Genomic DNA, 26,520 nt, shown 5'->3' with positions numbered 1-26,520 from the left:
ATGGTTACCCATGGTGGACAGTGTGTGGTGGAGCTCTCCAATTAGAACAGGCTTGGAAGCAGGGGTGGCATCTGCTTCCGAAATAGCTTGCCTCCTGAAACTCTAAGAACTTGGAGAAACAATGAAAAGTATTCAAGTGTTCAGACCTTTCATTCATAGGGTGGCTATAAGTTGCCTACAACTTAATGACATTTAACAACAACAAAAATCAAAGATATCATCCATGAAGAAAGCAAAAGATCATTATAAAAACACAGGAGAAAGAAAAAAAAAATAGATGTCAGAAGAGACTCTAAAGATTGCACTAGATCATTGAGAAATCAATTCTAAAGGAAAACATGTTGAAGTAAAAGAGCTGAACAGACAATTTTAAAGGGCAGCTCAGGAAGACAGAGCAAGTATTATAATGGAATGTACAGAGAGCTGTAATTGAGGGGGGAAAGGGACGAATTTGCTCTGCATTTTTCAAGCTGAGAGAACTCAGAAAAACAATTTTAAGCCTCATGTTGCAATATTGAAGGATGATATGGGCAATATATTGAATGACCCAAAAAGCATCAAAAGAAGATAGAGGGAATACACAGAATTACTGTACCAGACAGAACTGATTGATACTGAAAAATTTCAAGAAGTACCATATGAACATGAGCCAATGGTAATGAAGGAAGAAGTAGAAGCTGCATTGAAGGCATTGGCAAAAATAAGGCCGATCGACTTGTTTCAATTATCAGATGCATCCTTAAATGTCAGTCTATGCCAGGCAATTTGAAGGATAGGTGTCTGGCCAATGGATTGGAAGAGGTCCATATTTATTCCCATTCCCAAGAAAGGTAATCCAACTGAATGTTCATACATAGGAAGACTCAATATAGTGAAAATGACAATCCAAATAAAAGCAACCTACAGAGTAGATGCTTTTGAGCTGTGGTGCTGGAGAAGGGTACTGAATGTACCATGGACTGCCAGGAAAACAAACAGATTCATCTTGGAGAGGATTAAACCAAGCTACTCCTTGGAGGCAAGGATTCTGGGGCTTCGTCTGACATACTTTGGACATGTTGCCAGGAGGGACGGGTCCTTGGAGAGGGACATCATGCTTGGGAGGGTGGAGGGACAGCGCAGGAGGGGAAGACCCTCTATGAGATGGATCGATTCAGTGACTGGGGTAATTGGGATGGGTGTGTCAGAGGCAGTGCGGTTGGTGCAGGATAGAGCAGGGTTTAGGGCTGTTGTGCATAGGGTCGCTATGAGTCGGAAAGGACTCGACGGCACATAACAATGAGTCGGAAACGACTCGACGGCACATAACAACAACAACAACAACATTTTTAATACAATCCAAATACAGATACGAAATTAATTTTTCAAAGAGAAAGGAAAGACAATTGGCAAGCTTCTTTGGAAAGGAAAGAGATCCCAAATAAACAAAGCACTCCTGAAAACCAAAAATAAAGTGGAAGGTATAGCACTTCCTGATCTGAAACACAGCTGTAATAACCTAAATAGCATGGTACTGACATAATGACAGAGGTATAGACCAATGGGACAGAATTGAGAACCCAGAAATTAACCCATCTACCTATTGTCAACTGGTGGTCGACAAGGAAATACAGTCCATAAAATGGGGAAATGACAACCTCTTCAACAAATGGTGCTGACAGAATTGGACTTCTACTTGCAGAAAGTTAAAGCAGGATTCATATTTCACACCAACACAAAAATAAACTCATTCTTCTAGGTTGTATAGCCCTGATCTGTTCACTTGCTGTACAGAGGTAACTTGTGGTTGCTGTGGTACTGAACATTGTGACATTGATGTGTCAAATGCAATAATGGTTGCTCATGGTGGACAATGTTTGGTGGAGCTCCCCAACTAAAACAAGCTTGGAAGAAGGACTGGCATCCACTTTCGAAATAGCTTTCCTCCGTAAACCCTATGAACCTGGAGAAATGATGCAAGTTATACAAGTGTTCAGGTCTCTTGTTCATGGGGTCGCTAATATGTCGCTTATGACTTGACAGCACTTAACAACAAAACAATGTGGGCAAAACTGAAAAACATTATGTTGACCGAACAAAGTCAGTGTCACAAATACTGCATAAGACTATCATTGTAAAAGCAGAAGTACTAGTTACTAGAATTACTAGTAAGATGTGTACAAATGTCCAAAGGAGGAAGGGGAGTGAGAAATGGGGCTGGTGGGAAGTGGGTGGAGTGAAGAAGTTATGAAAGATTCATTGGGCACCTGAAAAGTCAGAGTATGGTGAGCATGGATCAATGATGATTGATTTTATAAAATACAGTGTATGGTATGGAAATGATTATGTGAAACCCAATGTGAATAGATGAATGTGTAAAACATAATGTAAACAAATGAAATATAATATATAGATATATATTTTATATGCCAGGCAATATAAAATAAAAATAATTGAAAAAACTTTAGTGTAATATGAAAAAAATATCTAGATAAAAATTATATTTCTGGAAACTCTATGGGCAATTCTTCTCTGTTCTACAAGATCTCTACAAGTTGCAATCAAGTCATGATAGTTGGTTATATACGTAGGAGTATATATTTATAAGTAAAAAGCATTGAAAACTCAATGCGTTGTATAGTGGGAAACACTCATAGGAACATAAATTTTCCAAAAAAAGCTGTAAGTCTATCTGTAAGGTTCTATTACTTTGAAAAAAAATATCCAAAGAATATGAACTAGTATTAAAATCTTTTAAATGTGAATATTCTTTGGTTGTACAGTCTCTTTTACCTGAATGATGCAATATTTTCTAGTATACACAATGAAGTTTATAATCAATAAATAAACCAGAGTATTTGCATTTTTGTACACATTTTGACAGAGGAACTAGAGGAGTATAAATGGAAAGGCAATGGCAAGAAGACAAGGAAAGGATAATGAGAAAGGAGAAGGAATGAAAAGCCAGAAACTACTGTCAAAATACATACGATACATAAGTGCAAAAAATATGGGACACTCACAGGTCAGGGTGACTTTGACATCAATCTACAGAAACCAGAGAACAAGCAAAACAAAGTTCTGAAAAATCTTGCAGGAATTCACTTTAAGAATATAAGCCAGTAGGTCTCCGTTCTATTCCTATTCTTGTATTTTGAAAATATTCTATTTTCCATCTCTTGAAATAATTTTCTCTCACCAGAGTATCTTTCTCTAACACTTTGAATAGTTTACACACTATTTTATCTTCTTTTTTTCTCTGTCTTCTCCTTTTTACCTTTTTCCTTATTGAGATTTTATATTACATGATAATTTAAACTCTTTCATATGTTTCTTAGATATGTAAATTATAATCTACTTAGTAGAGCTAACTAAATTATTCTCTATGCTTTGTTTCAACAACAATTCTGTAGTGTCTTAACATTGCTAAATTATTTGTATTATTTTCAATTTCCATAATAAGAGCTCAGTGTATTTTGAAAACTTTTTCCAAAATTGGTGTTGTGGTTGTTAGATGTTGTCAAGTAGAATACAACTCCTAGAGACCTCACAAACAAAAAATCTGAACCCTGCTTCATCCTTTGCTGTCATCACACTTCCTGCCATCCAGGAGCCCACTGCAGCAGTCACTGCATCACTCCTCCTGGTTAAGGGTCTTCCTCTCCTTCTCCCTTCCAGGCTCATGTCCTTCTCCAAGAAATAGCACCTCCTAGCAACATTTCCAAAGTAAATGAGGTGAATACTCACTGTTCTCACCTCCAAAGAGTACTCTGGCTGCACCCTCTCCAAGACATATCTGTTTGTTCTCTTGGCCATCCAAGGCATGTTCAGTGCTCTTCTCCAACACCATAGCTCAAAGGTGTCAATTATTTTCCTGTCATCTTTATTCATTACCCAGCTCTCAGAGGCATAACAATAATCAGGAAGACTATGGCCTGAATCAGATGCATCTTAGTTCTCAAACTGACATCATTACTCCTCAATAATTTGGAGAGGTCTCTAACTGCAGGTTTTCCCAGTGTAATCTGTCTCCTTATTTCATGACTGCTTGCACTAAGGGATTGTGGATCCAAGCAATATGAAGCAGTTGTGATCCACACAGTCAAATGACTTTCCATAGTCAATAAAGCAGAACTAGATATTCTTCTGGTATTTACTTTCAGGCAGGATCCATCTGATATAAGCAATGAGGCCATGGCCTCTACTAAATCCTGCTTGAACGTCTAGTAGTTCCCTATCTATGCATTGTTCTACCGTTTTTTAAATTATCTTCAGCAGGATTTTGCTTGCATCATATTAATGATATTGTTCAATAGTTTCCACATTCAGTTGAATCACTCTCTTTGGAAATGGGAACAAGTAAGGGTCGCTTCCAATCTGTTGACCAGATAGTTGTTGTCCAAATTTCTTGGCATAGACTGGTGAGTGCATCTAAGGCTGCATCTGATAATTGAAATAATTTAACTACAATCCTATCAATTGTTGGGTCCTTATTTTTATTAATGCCTTCAATGTAGCTTCTATTTCCTCTTTCATTACCATTGGCTCCTATTCATATGAGACTTCCTGAATTTTTTTTAGTGTCCATTAGTTCTTTCTGTATAGTGATTCTATGTATTCCCTCCAATTTCTTTTGATCCTTTTTGGGTCATTCTATATATTGCCTACAGTATCTTTCAATATCACAACATGAGGCTTAAGTTTGTTTTTCAGTTCATTCTGCTTGAGACATGGCAGATCTAGTTCTTCCCTTTTTATTCTCCAATTTCAGCTCTCTGCACATTATAATACTTTGCTTTATCTTACTGTGATGGCTTTTGAAATTGTCTTTTCAGCTCTCTCACTTAGACATGTTTTCCTTTTGTTTTGCCTTCTTGATGCTCCAGTGCAATCTTTAGAGTCTCTTCTGACACCCATTTTGATATTTTCTTTCTCTTCTGTTTTCTAATGACCTTTTGCTTTCTTCATGGTATCCCACAATATCCCCTAATATCCCACAAATCATCTGGTCTTTGATCATTGATATCCAATGCCTCAAACTTACTCTAAAGATAATCATGAATATGATCTATTGAATTAATAATAATATAGAAGAATTAATGTAAAAAAATTAGAAAGATAGGTGATCCTTACATGTATAATGATAGCATTAAGAAAAAAAGACTTATTTTTGAAAAAAGAAAGGAATATGATAAATCTACAATGAGGATAATTAATATTAAATTTCCTGGTATAAATTTGAGTATACTAGCTGATGTAAAGATATATTTTTCATAGTTTTCTTGTATAACTTCATTTAGTAAGAATATTTTTATCAGACTCTTAATTAAAAAAACCATATTCTTAATAGTATGACAACATTAATTACTTCTGAAAAAAACCTTATTCTGAATTGTGTTCCCAATAATGTTGTTATCTGGTCATTGAGCCAATTATGTCTCATAATGATGCTGAGAAAAACAGATCTGAACCTTGCCTTGTCCTGCTCCATCTTCACAATCTTTGATAAAATCAAACCCATTCTGACAGTCACTGTGTCAATCTGCCGTGTTGAAGGTCTTCCTCTTTTTTCTGACCCTGAAACTTTCACAGTTTGGTGTGTTTTTTTTCCCACCAAAGACTGCTTTGCCCTCTAGCAACATGCTCAAAGTATATGAAATGATGTTTCACCATTCTTAACTTGAAACAGTACCTTTGTTGAATCTTTTCCAAGCTAGAATTATTTCTTCTTTTGGTGGCCCATTGGGAATATTCAGCACTCTTCTCTGACACAATTCAAAGGCATCAATTCTTCTTTGCTTCCTAGATTTCCAATAATTCATGCTGTAATACTAACTCTTGGATTTAAGTTCAACATCAAGAAAACAAAGATTCTCACCACTGGGCTGATTAGCAGCATCATGATAGACGGTAATATTGAGATTGTTAACAGCTTTAATTTGCTTGGCTCCACAATCAAGACTCTTGGTACCAGCAGCCAGGAAATCAAAAGACAAATTGCATTGGGAAAATCTGCTGACAGGACATATGCAGAGTACTGAAGAGCAATGATGTCAGTCTGGAGACTAAGGTGCACCTGATCCAGAGCATGGTCTTTGTAACGTGCCTTCAGCGACAATTCTTTCAACTCCTCACTTATAGCAAACAAGGTTGTGTCTTCTGCATAATGCAAGTTGTTGATGAGTCTTCATAAATCCTCTTCATGGATTCCAGCTTCTCAAGTGATTTGCTTACAGACTGAATACATATGAAGCAAGGGTACAGCCTGACACAAACCTCTCTCTTGATTTTTCAGCTATTTTTGGATGATCTTCAGCAATATTTCACTTCCATGTGATATTAATGATATTGTTAGATAATTTCCACATTCTGTTGGATCACCTTTCTATGAAAATGGATTCAACTATAGATCTCCTCTTATCAGTTGGCCAGGTTGTTGCTGTTATTAGGTGCCATTGAGTCTTGTAAGATTCATAGAGATCCTATGAACAACAGATCTGAACTTTGTCCTTTCCTGTGCCAACCACACAATCTCTGACATACTCAAACATTTCTGCAGTCACTGTGTCAATCCACTTGGTTGAGTGTCTTCCTTTCTTTCACTATCCCTCCACCTTTCCAAGAATGATGTGCCTTGCTAAGGAATAACCTAATCAAATGTGCAAGGAGCTAGAGGAGTCAGAAAATCAAAAGGGCCGAACTCGCTCAGCATTTCTTAAGCTCAAGAAACTGAAGAACAAATTCAAACCAAGAGTTTCAGTGCCTAAGGATGCTATGGACAGAATATTGAATGATTTAGGAAGCATTAAAAGAAGATGGAAGGAATATATATAGTTATTGTTACCAAAAAGAAGTGGCTGAAACAGAAGAATTTCTAGAAACAACATATGATAAAGAGGGAGTGGTGATGAAGGAGTAAGTTCAGGCAGCTCTAAAGGACTCGACAAAAAAATTAAAGCCCCAGAAATTGATGGAATACCAATTGACATATTTCAACAAACAGATGCTGCCCTGGATGTGCTCACCAAGTTGTACAGCACAGTTCAAAGTTATCAATTCTCTTTCTATCTTCCCTAGTCATTGTCCAGCTCTCTGATGTATAGCAAATGGTTGTAAAGACCATGGCCTGTATCAGGCTCAGTTTAGTCTCCAGACTGACATCATTGCTCTTCAGTACTTTGGAGAGGTCTCTGATAGCAGACTTTCCCATTACAATACGTCTTTTAATTTCCTGGCTGCTGGTGCCCAGCGTGTTGACTATGGAGCCAAGCAAACTGAAGCTGTGAACAATCTCAATCTCTTCATCATCCATCCTGATGCTGCCAATTGGTCCAGTGGCAAGAATTTTTGTCTTCTCGATATTGAGCCTCAATCCATATTGAAGGCTGCAGATCTTGACCTTCTGCAGCAAGGGCTTCAGGTCTTCCTCAGAAGCAAGTAGGGTTGTCATCTGTATAATGCAGATTGTTGATGAATCTTCCACCAATCCTGATACCACATTGTAGATTATCACATTTCCTGGCATCCACAGATGATGAGAAGCACTGGAGTCCTCCACTGGCTGAAAGCATTTTGATCTTCAGTTGCTAATGGCTTCTCTGAAATCCAAGCATTCCCTCTAGAAAGCTGAATGAGGGGACTAACCACCATCCTGCAACCAGAAACAGCCAGAGAGCTTGTGGGAAGATCTGCACCATTCTCAGCGCTGCCACTGCCACAGTGGGGCCTGTGCACAAAGCAGTGGCTGTGCGTGGGAAAGGCTGGCAACAAGGAAAAGTGTAGAGCTCCACTCCAGGAAAGGAGGGACTGCGCTGAGGTGCACTGTAGACCTTCAAGTCCAGGCAGGAAATGGCAGAAAGGCCATTTGCTTCACCTCTGGAGCAGGGGAAACTAGGCTCCTGAGGACCAATGGGGCCACAGCCTACAAAGGACGCAAGAAGGGGGTCTCACATTGTCTTTTATCGAAATAATCACTATTGATCCATGCCCACCATTAACCTGCCTTTTCTGGACATTTCCTAATTTCTTCACCCTATCCCTCTGCCCACCAAACTCTGTGACCTTGTGATTTCCCCCCCACTTCCTTTTATCTTCCTCCCCCTACTTCGACTTTTGTACTCATTTTACTAATAATACTGTTTTTATAACATACTTATACACTATTAGTCCTTATGGAACTTAATTATTTCACTCAACATAATGCTCTCCAGCCTCTCTCATATTATGTAGTATTTTCCCAAGTTACTGCTCTTGAGTTCTGCATAGTAGTCCATCATGTGGATATAGTACAATTCATCAAATCTGTTCTTTAGCTGATTTTTAAGTTCAGGCAGGAGTGGCATTCACTTCCTAAATGACATGCTTTGATAAATGACAGTTGTAGAGGGGCTTCAGGCCTTTTGTTCATAAGGTCGCTATGAATCATGCTCGACTTGAAGGCAATCAACAACAACAACAACAGTATAGACTTTAGGTTGAAGAGCTATTCATTGCACTCTTTTAAAGAAACACCAATAACATCTATACATGTCAACTTCACCTGGTGTGCAGGAATAAGATTGACTACATCTGTAGACAAAATCTTTTTAGAAAAGCTCAATTTCAGCAGTCAAAATGAGACCACATGCTGACTGAGAAACAGATCATCAATTACTCAAGTAAAGTTCAAATTGAGGCTGAAGGAAATTAAAACAAGTCCACAATAACAAAAACATGGCCTTGAGTCTATCGCATCTGAAGGGAACACTGCATGCTTTAAAATAAAATAAGGAGTGAATCACAGATGTAGCCTTTCTTCACACCTTTACAATCTACAGGCTGAAGAGATCATTTGAAAATCTATACCACCATTATTGCAAATGCCAGAAAGGTCATCCATGATGGACGGATTTCTGCAGACCTCCTAGATTAAAACAGACTAGGAAGCAGGATTGGCCATCTATTTCAGAAATAATAGGCCTCTGAAAACCCTGCAAATAATACAGTAATATAATCTTAAAAGTAAAACTCAGATTGGAAGTAACTCAACATGAGGAGAAACAGCTGCAAGTACCCTTTGGTAATTGGTCCACGGAATGTATGAAGTGTAAATATAAGATAGCCGGAGGTTGTAAAAAATGAGATGAAATGTGTGAACATTGACGTTCCAGGCATTGGATGGGCAAGGGCCATTTTGAACCAGATTTTAGAAGCAGGAATAGTATCCACTTCCTAAACAACATGCCTCTGGAAACACTATGAATTTTGATAAAAGTCGATAGTGTAGAGGGGCTTCAGCCATTTGTTTATAGGGTCATTATGAGTCATGCTCGACCAGAAGGAAATCAATAACAACAACAACTATATATAATATATTAAGCCAGGAATGAAAAAGTAAGGAAGAATGGTGTTGCAGTGATTGTGAAAAAGATCATTTTTAAGATCTATTCTAAAGTACAAAGTTCTGAGGGATAGCATACTACCCATAAACATATAAGGAAGGCCTGTTAATATTATTATTCAAATATATGTAGCAATAACTAAAGCCAAAGAGGAGGAAATGGAAAATTTCTACCAACTTTTGTAATCTGAAATTGACCAAACATGTAATCAAGATGCATTAATAATTAATGGTGATTGAAATGCAAAAGTTAGAAACAATGAGGAAGTATTCACACAGTTTAATAAAAACGAAAATAAGAACAAAACACACAAAGCAATAGCTTAGTATACCAGTACCAGTTGTTAATACTGTGTATACATACATACAGTATTTTCAGGAAAAAATAAAAACATAATGATGTTGTTGTTGCTATGTGCTATTGAGTTGACTGTGACTCATAGTTACCCTATGTGCAATGGCTCTGAAACTTGCTTTAATCTGAGCCAGTCTCACTGTCTCTCACACACCTACCCCCATTACCCTAGTTACCATGTCAATCCATCTCATCTGGAGTCTTCCTCTTCTGTGCTGTCCCTCCACCCTTCTGATCATGATGTCCTTCTCCAAGGACTGGTCCCCCCTGGCCACATACCCAAAGTATGTGAGGTGGATCTTCAAAATCTTTGCCTCCAAGAAATAACTTGGCTTCACATTCTCCAGGGAAGAACTATTTGTTCTTTTGGCAGTCCATGATATGTTCAATGCTCTTCTCGAACCACAACTCGAAGGCATCAGTTCTGTCATCCTTATTCATTGTCCAGGTTTCTGACCTATCACAAGTAATTGCAAAGATCTTAGCCTGGATCAGCATTCTAGAAAGGTCCCTGACAGCTGATTTTCCCAATGCACTTCATCTTTTGATTTCCTGGCTGCTTGGGCCAAGGGTGTGGGTTATAGAACTGAACAGCTGAAATTATTAACAATCTCAATCTCTTCTTCAATTATCATGGTGCTGCTAATTAGCCCAGGGGTGAGAATCTTTGTTTTATCTATTTCTTTTGTAAACGATATGGTGGTGGTGGTGGTGTTGTGTACCATAGAGTCAGAATCAACCCATACCTCTCACAGACTTTCAGAGGAAGTTAATCACATGGGACGAGATTTCCCATTCTTCTCCCATGGAGCAGTTGGTGGCCATGAACCACCTACCTTCAGTATTGCAGTGCAGCTTCTTGCGAGTAGGCCACTTGTATGATAAAATTCCACAATATTACATCTTAATAGTAAGTTAAAACTTTTAAAAGTTTTTGGACAAGCAAAGATGTCTTGGAAAAGTGCAACCAATGTTCTCCTTAGAGGCAAGGATGATGAAGCTTCATCTTACATATTTTAGGTGAGTTGTTAGTAGGTACCAGACCCTGGAAAGTAACATCATATTTGAAAGTGTGGAATGTGGGCTAAGGAGAGGAAGAGCCTAAAGGAGATGGACTGACACTGTTATTGCAACAATGGCTTGAGTACATTAGAAATGATGAGGATGGTACAGAATAGGGCAAGGTTCAAATCCCTTATTCATAAGATCACTTTGGGTTGTGGTTGACTTGATAGTATGGAACAAAAATAATCCCTCTAGTTTCTACCACCTCTTTGAACTCCATGTAACAGACTGAATTATCTTCTAAATATATGTATAGATGTACTGTTTTCTAAACCTGTGAATATGATCATGTTTGAAAATGGAGTTGTCTTTGTTGTGTTAAGTAGGTCATACCCCTGCATGCTGGATCCTAAATCTAAGTACTTCTGAATTACAAAAGAGAAAATACACACACACACACACACACACACACACACACACACACACACACACACACACCAGAAAATGCCAAAGAATTCTAACATATGCCAGAAACCAGGTGATAACCTCACAGAAGGAAATGCCATGATCAAGCATCTAATTTTTATTTTTAACTTTCAAGACTATGACAAAGTTCTGTTCTTTAAGGTCACTCATTTGTGTATTTATGTAAAGAAACCCTAGAAACAAAGATTTTACACTAGTTGCACTTAAAAAAATGTTTTGACTTGATTGTGAAATCTTCCCTTGAATTGCCAGGAATAGCTAAGCTAGATAGAATAAGAAATTTGGAACCCTGGCCAAAGTCTGAGGAAGCAGTTTTATAGTATCCTTGACAGGACTGGATTGTAACAAATGTGATGATCTCAAAAAATTTGGAAAATAAAAAAAAAGCAAATAAGGAACTTAAGGAACATTCATATGACTCCAGACATGCTTGTTATTTTATATTTTTCCTTCTTATCTTTTTTTATAGAGAGAATATTTATTTGGAAAGAAAAATTAAGAAAGAAAAGGGACCTAGAGCTGTGGGTGAGTGAGACTGCTACAAAAAGGAGAACATTCCAATGACTTGGGGAGAATGCATTTCTTTTTTAAAATGACTAAGATCATTCCTCCCCCCATGCTCCCTAGCTTCTCAGTTAACCCTCTGAGCTTAATTGTATCTGCATATAAACTATCTTATAGTTTAAAATATTAGTAGTCTTCAATCAATATTGTCCTTTTGTGACTGACATAATTCATCATAATTTGTTCTGATTTCATCTATATAGCAATGTTTCAAAAATCTATGATCTTTTTTAAGTGAAGTATAATGCTCCATTGCGTGAATGTACCATGGTTTCTTTACCCATTTATCTACTCACAGGCACTTAAAATGCTGTGCTTTCTATTTTAAAGTCTTACAAAGGGTTGGAAGTAAGGAAGGAAGACCAAAAAAGAATGAATTTCTTTTAATTATGGTGCTTGCCAGAATATGGACTATACATGAATTGCCAGAAGAACAAACAAATCTGTCTTGAAGTAGCCAGGATGATAAGATTTTGTCTCACATAGTATAGATATGTTATCGGGAGGTAGCAATTCCAGCAAGATGTCATGCTTAGTAGAAAGTCATTGAAAAGGGGCAAGATGCTCACTGAGATGGGTTGACCCAACAGCTGTAATAATGGGTTCAAATAGAACAATGACTGCGAGTGTGTTGCAGGACTGTAGAGTGCTTCATTCTGTTGTCCATGGGTCACTATGACTCAGCACTTAGCAATACAGCATCTAACAACAACATATGCACAAATTACACTTTTTGCACAGTTACTGGTTAATCATATTTTGTATTATTCTAGGTTGAAGAATTTTAGAGGCTTGTAGCACTAGATAATTCTTTAAAATTTTGTTTTGTGGAATACGTATAATAATGAAGATTATGTTTCTCTGATGAAGATTTTAAAAATAATACCATGTTTGTATCCGTTTAGGTACTAACATCTGAATCCACGGCTGCTTGAATGTAATACAACTGGGTTACAGAATAAATTGAGTTTATTTTACCGTTGTCTAAAAAAACTGTTCCTGCTATGGATCTTTTATATGAAACAATTTTTTTCCTATCTCCCAGCCAAATAATAATATTCTTTGCATTGGCAAATTAAACTAGAGATGTACAAGTTTTAAATGTGATTAGAGCTCTAGTGGCCTAGTGGTAAGAAAGTGAACTGCAATCTCAAAGGAACGCAGTGCAAATTCACGAGCTGCTCCACCAGAGAAGGATGGACAGTCTCCTCCCATGCAATTTACTCAGTGAAAACCCAGAGGGTCAGCTATGGGTTGATTCCAACTTGACAGTACACAGCAACAATAACATTTTGTAAAAGGAGCAAGAACTGCGTGCAAAGTAGCCGTATCTGACCTCTACCAACTTAACAAATGGGAACTATTCCCATCATGGACATCAACAACACAAAACTCATTCCCATGAGGTCAGACAGGTTCCCCACACTCCTATACCTCTTTCTACTCATCTCAACACCAATCTTACCACTTTATTCATTCCAAAATCCAATGTGATGGGTCACAGACCACACAGAACACTACTGGAGAAGTCTAAAGGTTATAATCCAGATTAGTAGCAGAATACAGTCAGGATGGCTTCCTAAAATGTGCTCACAGTTGCCTCAGCCTTGAGCCTTGTGGCTTTCGGCCAGTTCGACAAAGTTCTCAATCCTGAGAATTATGCCCACACACCCCCTCAAGTTGTCCAACAAGCTTAGGCAAAGGGTCTTACTTAGCTCCAGTTCCAATGGTGTAGCAGTCTCAAGATTTTCTCTCATGTCAGGTCTCTGGTTCTCCACTGTGGATGCTATGGCTGCTGTCCCTGTAGGCCCTCATAGTCTGCCCGGTCCAAATATCTCACAATACATATTCTCTTACCTGCTGTTTTTCTGGACAGGGTCAGGGCAGATCTTCCTTCTGATGCTGGATCTGGTCAATTTAATGGCAAGACTAGCCAATCCCCTTATGGGAAGGCTAACAAGTTGGAAATAGAAATACTATTTGACTCAGCAATGCCTTTACTGGGAATATACCCTAAAGAAACCAGAGCTGCCATCCAAACAGATACACGCACACCTATGTTTATTGCTGTGTTATTTACAATAACAAAGAGATGGAAGGAACCCAAGTGCTCTTCAACAAATGAATGGATAGAAAAACTATGTTATATTCATATAATAGTATATTGCACAACACTGAAAAACAATGAACTCATAAAGTTACACAACATAGGTGACCCTAGACATAGGTGACACTATGCTGAGTGAAATATCTCAGTCACAAAAGGACAAATACTGTATACACCATTGTGATAAAGCAGGACTGAAATGAGTAATTGAGATAAAGATAGGATAATAGCGGGTAGATAATGATAATTGCATTGGACTATATGAAGGAAAGATCTGCTTAAAAGAAATACATTATTAGGCATTAGGTGTATGACAATAGCCCAGACTAAGAGGTACATTTCAAAAAGAACTAGGGGGAGGGACGAAGGAAGTAATTGTGCAACAATGAATGAATGAAAATCTAACTTTCCAGTAACTTTCATTAAAATAAAAATTAAAAGAAAAAGTTTTCTAAAAGAAAAAAAAGAATGAAATTTATCTAGAGGAAAAGAAGTAGAAGTTTGAACATGGACTGGATATAAGATAGTATTCAAGGAGTTTTTATTTTAAGTAGGCTATAATCTTGCATCAAGTCATGTCATCTGCATAACCACAGGTTGTTGGCGAGTTTTCCTCCAATCTTGATGCCTCTTATCTCTTGATAGAATTTCGTTTCACAAATTATTTGGTCAGCATAAAGATTGAAGATATGGAGAAAAGATACAACCCTGACACAAAATCTTGCTTGATTTTTAATTATGCAGTGCTCCTTTTGTTGTTTACAAAATCTTTTTGGCTTAGGTGTAGACTTTGTATGGGGCACAATCATGTCCCAGGACCCCCAGGTTTCTCAATGCTAGCCATAGTTTGTTGTCTGCAAATAAAAGCCACAGCCACAGTGGCAGGCCTTAGCCACTCTGTGCCAGGAAATTTGGAAGACAGCTGCCTGACCAACTGACTGACAGAAATTTGTATTTTTCCATGTCTAAAAAAGCTAATCCAACAGGATGTAAAAATTATTAAACAATATCATTAAATCACATGCAAACAAAATATTGCTGAAAATTATCCAAAAACTTCTAGAATAGGATATTGACAGGAAACTACCAAAGGTTCCAGGTGAATTTAGAAGCGGCCATGTATGGCACCAAGGATATCATTGCTGATGTCAGATGGATCTTGGTTGGAGGCAGATAACATCAGAAGGATGTCTATCTGTGTTTTATTAACTATGCAAAGGTATTTGACCGTGTGGATCAGAACAAAGTATGGTTAACATTGAGAAGAATGGGAATTCCAGAATACTGAAGTGTGCTCATGTGAAACCTATATCTAAACCAACAGGCGATTATGTTAATAGAGCAAGGGAACACTCCATGGTTTAAAATCAAGTAAGTTATGCATCAGGGCTGTACCTTATCTCCATACTTGTTCAGTCAAATTATATGATAACGTAGAATTTATGAAACTGATGTAATATCAATATCAAAGAAAGACTCATCAACAACCTACATTACTCAGATAAAACAACCTTGGTTGCTGAAAGTGGAGAGGACTAAAAACACTTGCTGTAGAAGAATAAGGACTACAACCTTCAAATGGATTACATCTCAACATCAACAAAACAAAACCACCATTGGGCCTATAGGGAACATCATGATAGACTGAGTAAAGATTGAAGTTGTCAGTGATTTTATCTTGCCTAGATCCACAACCAACATCCTTGGTACTAGCAATCAAGAGATCTGAAGACGTGTTACATTGGGAAAATCTGTTGGCAAGGACTTCTGCAAAGTTCTAAGAAGCAATGATGTTGTTAACTTTTGCTTTTTGAGATTCCACCTCCCCCACCATATTTTTATTGGTTTGCATACACTCATTCATACACATTGTGTTTCCTATGTGTGCCATTGTCTTTTATACACTATTTAATTTACATTGTATTTTGTTCATGCACATTATATTTTATACCATAATTTATATGCACCTGATAATTAGTTACTATTCACCCATGCTGTAGATTGAAGACCATGTGAGGAGCACAATATATGACCTTTACCAATTTCAAAGGAGAAAACTATCCCTGCCCACAGCATTAATAACACAAAACCAATTCCCATGAGGTCAGACATGTCCTCCACGCTCTCATGCCTCTTTAGACTCATCTTACTGTTAGGCTGGGTTCAAAATCTGATGTGATGGTTAACAGACCACACAGATCCATATTGGGGGAGTTAAAAGGTAGTTAATGTTGTTGATTGCTGTCGAGTACAACTCATAGTGACCCTATGAACCAAAGACTTGAAGTCTTTCTATAACTTATCATCATTCCTCAAAGTTCATAATTTCCAGAGACATGTTGTTTAGGAAGTGTATGCTGCTTCTGCTCAAATTAATAACAAAATTCAGCACACGGGCACCTCTCATTGTCCAAGAAAATTCTTTTGTGGAATGGTAGATAGCCAATCCCATTGTGGATAGGCTAACATTCCTTACAACAGTCTCGTCCCTCCACAAAGTCAGTTATCTACACTAGAAAAGCCTTATTGAGAGACAAACTCCAAGTATGCCTATTGAAAGCCTGTCTTTTAAAGTCCCAATTAAATATTTTCTTTTCCTTCATCATCCCATCCATCCACTAGCTGCTGCTCTCCTAGTGATTTCCCTCCTTCCTCTTCCTGTTCCCCACCTCTTGCTGTTCCTTTCCTTTTTGAACATTTATACATACCTTGTTCCATTATCCTTCTATTTTTTTTGTAAATTGTGTGTACTGTCAAATTTAATCTGACTGGCATAGGTGGAGATTGTCCCTCCTTCTCCAGCATAGCATCTGATGGATTTGTATCCTTCTATTTTTACAATCATTGTCTTATGCAGTATTTTCTTTGTATAACTGAGTTAATTTCACTCAGCAGAATGCTCTCTAGACTCTTTCAGGTTTTATAGTATTTTATAATTTTTTTTTAGTGTTACACAGTATTCCATTGTGTGAATGCACTATAATTTCTCAATCCATTTGTTGATTGGCTTTTGAGCTGTTTCCATTTTCTCACACTTGTGAATAATGCTGTTATGAACATAGGTGTATGTTTGCTCTGTTTATGTCTCTATTCTATTTTGGGGGGGGAGCATATTTCTGCTAGTGGAATACCTGTATCATATGAGAATTCTATGTTCAGCGTTTTGAGAGAATGTCAAATGGCCTTCCAGAATTGTTATATATTTTGCAATCTCACCAAAAGTGCCCGAGAGTTCTAATATCTCCAGATCCTTTTTAACATTTATTGGTGTACTGCAGTGAGATGTTATCTCATTGTACTTTGATTTGCATCTATCTGATTGCCAGTGATTTGGAACATTTTTTTATTTGTCTTTGGCCATCTGATGTCTTTCTTTGTGAAGAGTCTTTTCATATCTTTTGCCTATTTTGTTATTAGGTTATCAGTTTTTTTTATTATTTTTTTTTGCAGGGGTCCTGTAGAATTCTGAATACTTTCTTTAGGGGACCCTTGTCTGAAATCTGATTGCTAAATGTTTTTCTCCCGTTGGAAGCAGTAGTGACATCCACCTCCAAACTACATGCCGCTGGAAACTCCACGAACTTTGAGAAACAACGATAGGTTTCAGGTTTTTTGTTCATAGGGTCATTACGAGTTGTACTCAACTTGACAGCAATCAACAACAACAATAACAATAACCTTCTTTGTACATTATTGTAAAAAGTTTTTGATGCACACCCTATTAGTTGATTTTATCGTCTCTTGTTTGTGCATTTCCGGCTACATTTGCAAGCCTATTTAATATGGCATAAGCTAGGGCTTCTATCTTTGTGCCATTCTGTCTCTTACAAGCTTTGGATTTTGGGTTTTTTGTTTTACCCCTAGGTCTCTGATACACCTTGGGTTGATATTTTGTGTATATTGTGAGATGTAGTTCCTGTTTCAGTTTTCTGCAGGTGGATGTCCAGTTTTGCCAGCATTATTTGTTAAAAAAATTTTCATTTCCCCATTTGATAGGTTTTGTTAAGTACCAATTGAACTTAGGTAGATTAATAGATTCCTGGGTTCTCAATTCTATTCCATTGCTCTGTGTGTCTAATTGCATAAGATTTTTAGATCAGAGAATGCTATGCCTCCCACTTAATTTCTGTTTTAGAAAAACTTGTCTTAGTTAAGTTCCCTTTCCTGCTGATTGCCTTTTCTAGCTATTTGAAAAATGAGTTTGATGTCTGTATTGAGATTGCATTGAACATTGCATATTGTTATGAGCTACCTCCTGAACACTTCCTTACCTGTCTCCCAGAGATTTTGCTATGTTGTACTTTTCATTTTCATTCATATCAAGGAACCTTTTAACTTCATTTTTTATTTCTTCCATTATGCAGCAGTGCGCAGGTATAGTATTACTTAGCTTTCATAAGGGTTTCTTATCCTTTATCTACTTATTTTATGGTATTGTTGTTTGAGAAGACATTTGTATTATTTTGATGTTTTTTAGTTTTTTGAAGCTTGTTTTGTGTCCTAACATTTGATCAATTCTGGAGAATGTGCCGTGTGCACTTGAGAAAAGAGTAAATTAAGTTTTAGTTGAGTAAAGTACCCTGTGTATATTTAGGAGGACTAGTGGGCAATTAAAAGACATATTGTGATGGGAAAGTCTGCAGTTAGACACCTCTCTAAAGTACTGAAGTGCAATAATGTCAGTCTGGAGACTAAGGTGCGTCTGATACATGCCATGGTCTTTGCAATCACTTGTTATGCATCAGAGAGCTGGATAATGACTTGAGATGATAGAAGTAGAATTGATGCCTTTAAGCTGGGGTGTTGGAGAAGAGTATTGAATATACCATGGACTGCTAAGAAAATGAACTGGTTTGTCCTAGAGAGGATGAAGAAGGGCTGTTCCTTGGAGGCAAGGATTCTGAAGCTTCATCTGACATACTTTGGACATGTTGCAGGGAGGGACCTTGGAGAGGTATGTCATGCTTGGGAGGGTGGAGGGACAGTAAAGGAGAGGAAGACCCTCGATGAGATGGATTGATTCAGTAACTGGGGCAATAGGGGTAGGTGTGTTGGTGATGGTGAGATTGGCAAAGGATAGGACAGAGCTTAGGGCTGTTGTACATAGAGTCACTATGAGTCGCAGGTGACTCAACGGCACATAACAATAACAACAGTGGGCAATATGTATAGTTTAGTTCTGAATATTTTGAGTTTGAGTTGACCTGATCTTTGTTCAAAGTGGTGTGTTAAAGTCTACTCTATTTTGGTGCTATTTCTCTCCTCAATCAAATCTGTTAAGTGTTATATTTTATGTATTTTTCAGGTCTATTATTTGGTCTGTAGAGGTTAACCAAAATAATGTGTTTTTGACCTAATGTTAATGATCTTTAATCATTATTGTGATGGTTTTCATCCTGATGTCTATTTTGTTGGAGATTAGTATCATCACTCTTGCTTTATTAAAGATCTCATTTGCTTGGAATATAGTTTTCCAGCCTTCAATTTATAGTCTATCCCTTTCCTTATTTCGTTGTTGTGTCTCTTACAGGTGATGTATTGATGTTCTTTCTTTTTCACTGTTCTGCTCCTCCTTTTCTCTTCATTTGTGTATTTAAACCATTCACATTAAGTTTGATTATTGACAGACAAATTTTTATTGTTGCCATTTTGCCCCCTTACCATTGCTATTGTTGATGTATACTTTGGTCCATCCACTTTCCTTTTCTGTCTCTGTAGAAGGACTTCCCTTAGTATACCTTGTAGAGTTGGTCTTATTTTCATGAATTCCTTAAAAATTCCTGCTTTTCTGGAAATGACCAGCTTCTCCTTCATACTGTTTTAGAATAAAATGATAAAGAGCTTTGGTGGGTACAGAACTCTCCCCTGGCAATTATTTTCTTTCAACCTTCTGTATATGCCATCCATTGTCTTCTTACTCATATGGTTTCTAAGGAAAGATAGATATACTCTAGTTAGTTCTCTTTTGTAGATGGCTCTGCTTTTCTAGTACAGCTTTTAGTATTCTATAATTTTTGAGAATTTTACTATGATCTTCATGTTTTTATTTTTAAATCTATTCTATTTGGATTTCACTGAACTTCTTGAAGTGGATTTTGTGGTTTCTCATGAAACATAAGATGTTTTCTTTCTAGTACCTCTTCCATAAATGACCCTTTCCTTCCCTCCTGTTTTGAAACTCTGGCCAAACCTTAGTTGCTTCATTTGGTGTTATCCCACATAATGATAATGTTTTCTTCATTTTACTTTTGCCTTCTTTCTGTTTTTATTTCTAGTAATTTCTCATGTAGATTTTTTTCCTTCTAGCTTGCTTACTCTGTTTCATCTTTCCTATTCTGATTGTATGTCCCTTTAATATATATTGAAGAGTTCTGCTAATTTGTTATAGATGTATTTCATGCAGTTCTGTTTTTTCTAGTACTCTCTTGTGGGTTTTTTTGTTTTCTTTATTATATTTATATTTATTAAGTTGATTATGGTTTTAACTCTTTCTTTCATCATTTGCAACATCTTAGGTACTAGAAGTTCACACTGAATCTAGAAGAGGCCATGCCACCAAGGATAGCATTGCTGATGTCAGATGGATCCTAGCTGAAAACAAAGACTATTGGAAGAAAATCTATTTCTGTTTTATGGACTGTGAAAAGGCATTTCACTATGTGGATCATAAAAAAAAAGGCTAACATTGAGAAGAATGGGAATCCCAGAACACTTAATTGTGCATGTGAAACCTATACCTAGATCAAGAGGCTGTTGTGTGAACAGAGCAAGGGAATAATACTGAATGGTGGAAAATTAGGAAAGATGTCCATCATAGTTGTGAATTCTTCCTCCATATCTATTAATTCTGTATGTTGAGCAAAAATAATTCAAATAGCTGGGCTCTGGGAAGTAGAATGTGGCATCAGATTTAGAGGAAGACTCATCAGTAACTTTCATTATAGAGATGACACAAACATAGCTGCTGAAAGTGAGGAAGACTTGAAGCACTTGCTGTAGAGGATCTATGACGTTTCTTTTCAATGTCAAGAAAACAAAAATTCTCATCACTGGACTGATAGAGAACATCATGATAGATGGAGAAATGATTAAAACTTCCAATGACTTCATCTTACCTGACTTTACAATCAATACACTTGGTACCAGGAATCAGGAGGGCTATAATCAGGGATCTCTCCAAATTATTGAGGAGTAATGATGTTAGTTTGAGGACTAAGATACACCTTATTCAGGCCATGGTCTTTCAATCACCTACTATGACTCTGAGAGTTGAATAAGGGTGACAGAAGAATTGATGCCTTTGAGTTGTGGTGTTGGAGAAGAGAACTGAACATTCTATGGACTGCTAAAAGAATAAGCAGATATGTTTTGGAGCAGGTGCAGCCAGAGTGCTCTTCTTGAAGGTAAAGAGGATAAGGCTTTTTCTCATGTACTTTGGGTTTGTTGCTCGGAGTGGTTATTCACTGGAGAGGGATACATGATTGAGAAGATGGAAGGACAGCCAAAGAAAGGAAAACCTTCCAAAAGTCGGACTGACACAGTAACTACAGCAATGGGCTCAAATATGTCAGAGATTATGAGAATGGCATAGGATAAGATCGGGTTCAGATCTGTTGTTCATTAGGTAGCTAGGAATTATACTTGACTTGGTGGACCTAAGAAGAACAACAATAAAAGTACCAGTTCATGTAACTTCATGTCAGTATATTTTGTAGTTGCTGTCTCTGGAGTATTAATTGGATCGTAATCTGGTCTCTTATTTCAGGAGAAGGTTTGTTTTGATTTTTTTCTTAAAGTTTGAACCTCTATGTTGTTTTCTTGATATTTTGCCAAATTCTTCTTGGTATGTGTGAGGCAGGTTCTATAGTGCCTATGTAGGTTGTTGCAGTTCCTTATCTTTATGACACTATTGATAGAATTGCAAACCTTAAGTGTTGTCCCAATTCAGCTTCTTAGTGGCAGTCTTCATTGGTGGTTTACTATCAGCAGTTTTATTCTCTGTTTCCTATAATAAGTTTCACATTCATTTGTCCTCTGAAGGACAGGGAGCTTGTGTCTCTCTTTGCCCTGTTGTTCATGGCCATGCTTCTCTTTACTGTTCTTTAGTTTGATGGAGGAGTGTATTTCCCCCCAAAGGTAAGTAAAGGTCCAGCAGTGCTACCTGGGATATTTTGCTCAAAGGAAAGGCCCTAAGAAGTGGGAAAGATTCAAAAGTGCAGGCCTCAAGCCTCAGTTGGTGTTAATCTGATGTTAGTTAAAATAGTAAGGAGTAGCTGAATCAAATACTTTCAATGACTTGCTATGCACTTGAAAGTTATAAGTAAAGATGATGGAAGAAGAAGAAAGGCCTGTGATTTGTGGTGTTGGAAGAGTCTATAATACCACATTGAGTAAAAAGGAAAGAAACGTTTTTGGTAAAATGCAAGCAGGGTGCTCCTTGGAAACCACAATGGTAAAACTTCACCTTTCATACTATGAGTATGTTTATCAAGAGGAGCCAATCCTGGGAGAAAGATAATGATGTTTTGAATGGTAGAGGATCAGTCAAAGAGAGAAAGACCCTCTACTAGGTGGATTGATACTGTGACTGTAACAATGGCCTCGAGTATTTTGGATTTGGTGAGGATGGTGTGGGAGAAGGTAAAATTCAGATCTGTTGTTCATAGAGTTACTATACATCATAGTCAATTTCACAGAAGCTAGCAACAGGGCGGTGTTAAGAACATGTAACGGGATGCCATTTTAAGAAATGAATCTGAAACATTTAAAGATTAACTGTTGGACTGTGAAAAGAACAACAGATATGTCTTAGAATAAGTGCAGCCAGAGTGCTTCTTGGAAACAAAGATGGCAAAGTTTCTCTCATATTTTGGATATGTACCTATACATGCTATTTATTGGAAAGGGATACACCATCCTTGGAAAGATAGAGGGTCAGTGAGGGAGAGGGAGATTAACACAGTGACTTCAGCAATGGTCTCTAGTGTATCACAGATCATGAGGATGGCACAGGATAGGGCAAGGAACAGACCAGCTGTTCATAGGGTTACATGAGTCATACTTGACTCAGCAGAACTTAACAACACCATCAATTCCAAATGTGTAGCTAACATGGAAGTGCATATATATGTATTTGTTGTTGTTAGGTGCCATCAAGTTGTAGATGACTCATAGCGACCCTATGAATTAAAGGCCTGAGCACTGTTCATAGAGTTTCTGGAGGCAAGCCATTTTGGAAGTTCAAGCCACTTCTGCTTCCAAGCTTGTTTTAATTGGGGAGCTCCACCAAACACTGTCCACTATGGGTAACCATTATCATATTTGACACATCAGTGTCACAGTGTTTAGCATCACAGCAACCACGAGTTATCTCTTTACAGCAATGCACAGATTAGTGCTATAGCACCTAGAAGAATTTTGGGGTGGGGGACAAAACACAATCCAATTTGAACCAGGCCTTAGGGCCACAGATTTATACATATTACACACATTGTATATAAAATGTATACATAGATATGAAAGGTGTTGTGGTAGCTTTTGGAGTAGAGTGCTTTTTCGTGCTTATGTTTGACTTGAAGGACTACTCTGCCTCCATTAGCCAGGTAAATCAGACTTGGCCTAGGGATTAAGGCAGGAGGGGGCTTTAAGCCCCAAAGGGAGAGGGGAGAGAAGGAGGCCATGTTCTCCCTGGTTTGCTCTGTCCAGGGTTGCTGTGACCTGGTTTCCAGAGACAGCATGGTGCTGTGTGCACAGGTGTTGTGGCAGCATGGTGCTGGGTGCACATGTGTTGTGGCAGCTTTTGGAGTCGAGTGCTTTTTTGAGCTTGTGTTTGATGTGACAGACTACTTTGCCTCTGGGAGCCAGGTAAGCCAGGCTTGGCCTAGGGTTTAAGGCAGGAGGGGGCTTTAAGCCCAAAAGGGCTCTCAGGCCTGTGGCCCTGAGGCCAGGTTCAAATTGTTTTCCTGTCAAACATTCTTCTAGGTGGTATAGCACTGGTTTGTGCTATACCCTCCTGGTATTTGAAATACTCTGTCAGAGTTCCCAGTATCACAGCAATATTAAGCCACCACAGTACAACAAACTGACAAGTGGTGGTTTACAAATATGAAAAACTAAAAATACTAAAATTACCATCTTAAAAAAAGGTAGTTTTTGTCTGTACTTTTTAATTTCTTGTAAAAATAATGTTATATAACTTGTAGAAGATCTTATCAAGACACTTCCATTTATCTATGACTATATAAATTTGGTAACCGATGCTTCTTTATATGTGTGTCTCTGTATTATTTTCAGTAGATCTATGTATACAGTAAATCAAATAGAGAAAAAATTATAAGAATTTAGTTGCCATAAACAAGTAGCTTCTAAGAATAAATCACTGGGTCTAGGAGCTCAGGATCATGGACATTATTGTCACTTGGTAGAACATTATCTAAAAAAACAATGTTCTACATTTTACTTTGACAGCAACAAGTCTCTTAAAAACCTTTTGAAAGGTTATCCATGGTGCTTTGATCTCACTGGACCTGTAAGTAACATCATGATAGATGAAGAAAAGATTTAAATGGCCAATTACTTCCTTTTACATGGATCCACAGACAACACACTACTTGGTACTAGCAGTCAGAAAATCAGGAGGTGTGCTGAACTGGAAAAGTCTGCAGTCAGAGACCTCTCTAAGTTACTGAAAAGCAATGATGTCAGTTTGAAGACTAAGGTGCACCTGTTTCAGACCATGGTCTATTGAATAACTTGTTATGCTGAGAAATGGACAATGAATAAGGATGATAGAAGAAAAAAAAGTTATGCCCTTGAGTTGCGGTGTTGATAATAGTACTGAGTATCTCATGGATTGCCAAAATAACATATATATAGATATGTCTTGGAGAAGGTGCAGCCAGGGTGCTTCTTAAAGGCAAGGATAGCCAAGTTTCATTTAACATGATTTGGGCATGTTGCTAGGAGAGGCTATTCCTTGATTAAAGACACCATGTATGGAAAGGTGGAGAGATAACAAAGGAGAGGAAGACACTTAACTAGGTAGATTGACACAGTAACTGTAGCAATGGCATTGAGTGTGTCAGAGATTATGAGGTTCATACAGGGTCAGATAGGTTTCACATCTATTTTTCATAGTGTTGCTATGGGTTGTACTCAACTCAATGGCACACAACAACAACAACAACAACAACATTTGTGTTTCCTTACAAATAAAGAAAAGCAAATGAAATCATTAACTATTTGTGGCATTCAGGCTCAACAACCCTGAGACAAGAAGATCTGAGAGTTGCCTTTCTATAACTGTTGACTCTTTTAAAAGTTACCAAAATAGAACATAGAAGTCTGTAGTTAGGGACTTCTCCAAATTATTGAGTAGTAATGATGTCTGTTTGAGGACTAAGGTGCATCTGATTCAGGCCATGGTCTTTCTGATAATTTGCTATGCATCTCAGAGCTGGACAATGAATAACGATGACAGAAAAGTTGATGCTTTTGAGCTATGGTGATGGAGAAGAGCAATAAACATCCTATGGAAGGCCAAAAGAACAAACAAATATGACTTGGAGAGGTTGCAGACAGAGTGCTCTTTGCAGACCAAGATGTCAAAGCTTTGTCTCATATACTTCTGGCATTTTGATATTCCTTGGAGAGGTACATGATGTTTGGAAAGTTGGAGGGTTGGCAAATGAGAGGAAGACCTTCAACCAAGTGCCTTAACATGGTGACTGCTGCAATGGGCTCTAATTTGTAAGAAAGTGTGAGTATGGCACAAGATAGGACAAGGTTCCGATCCATTGTTCATAGGGTCATTTTGGGTTGTACTCAACTCGACAGCACCTAACAACAACAAACATGACAATAGAATAGAAGAAAAATATGGAATAAAAATTAAAGTTAAAATGATAATATTTCTGGTTTAATGTAATGCATGATAGCATGACTTTTAGTCATCATTCAAGCCTGGAACTTAAATTACCCCTGTGACTTAACTTCAAGCCAAGCCATCAATCTCTCTCAAGGCCATTGAGTTAGAACCAACTAGACCCTTCACTGGATTTCTGAGGCTATAATTATCAAAAAAGAAGATTATACATCTTTATTCCAAGAAGCTGATTGTGACTTTGAACTTCCTGAGATGTGAGGCCTTTGAGTTATACCCAACACGCTATGTATCAGGTCATCAGATCTCCTGTGAGATGACCAGTGAACCCAGGGAGGAACAAACTCCTTAAAATAGTTAATAATAGATGATCTAAAGGGCATTATTTGCTATCCCAGAAGACAAGAAAGAATAAAAATGGAAGACAATAGGAAATAGAGCAAGTGGGAGAAGTATTACTGTAAGATGGCGTTTAGGGTCAATTTTATGAAAGTAACATATATTAATTATTGAACTAAAAATCTATTTGATTTGCAAATTTTCAACAAAGTATTTGCTTCTTTTAAAGAATATTTCTTTATTTAAAAATAAAATTACTCGAGCCATGTATGGTAGGGTATTATGGTTATCACAAAGGTCCACAATTAAGGTTGCATAGTGGAATGTATTTGGGGAGGTGGGAGGGGCGTGGGGGGATTGTGTACCAGGGAGGGAGTTTTTCTTTTACTTTTTAAAGAGAGTACTGAACTGGGTGGGCAGGTGGG

At 37.6% G+C, this 26,520-nt stretch overlaps 1 pseudogene; it reads left to right on the top strand.

Moving 5' to 3' along the window:
* The window catches only part of LOC102847972, a 73,306-nt pseudogene that overhangs the window by 14,803 nt on the left and 31,983 nt on the right, over positions 1–26,520 (top strand).

Source organism: Elephantulus edwardii, unplaced genomic scaffold, assembly GCF_000299155.1.
Source record: "Elephantulus edwardii isolate Elephantulus edwardi_28Jun2011 unplaced genomic scaffold, EleEdw1.0 scaffold00046, whole genome shotgun sequence".
In the NCBI taxonomy this organism is placed as follows: Eukaryota; Metazoa; Chordata; class Mammalia; order Macroscelidea; family Macroscelididae; genus Elephantulus; species Elephantulus edwardii.
This window is presented reverse-complemented; position numbering and strand designations above follow the sequence as displayed.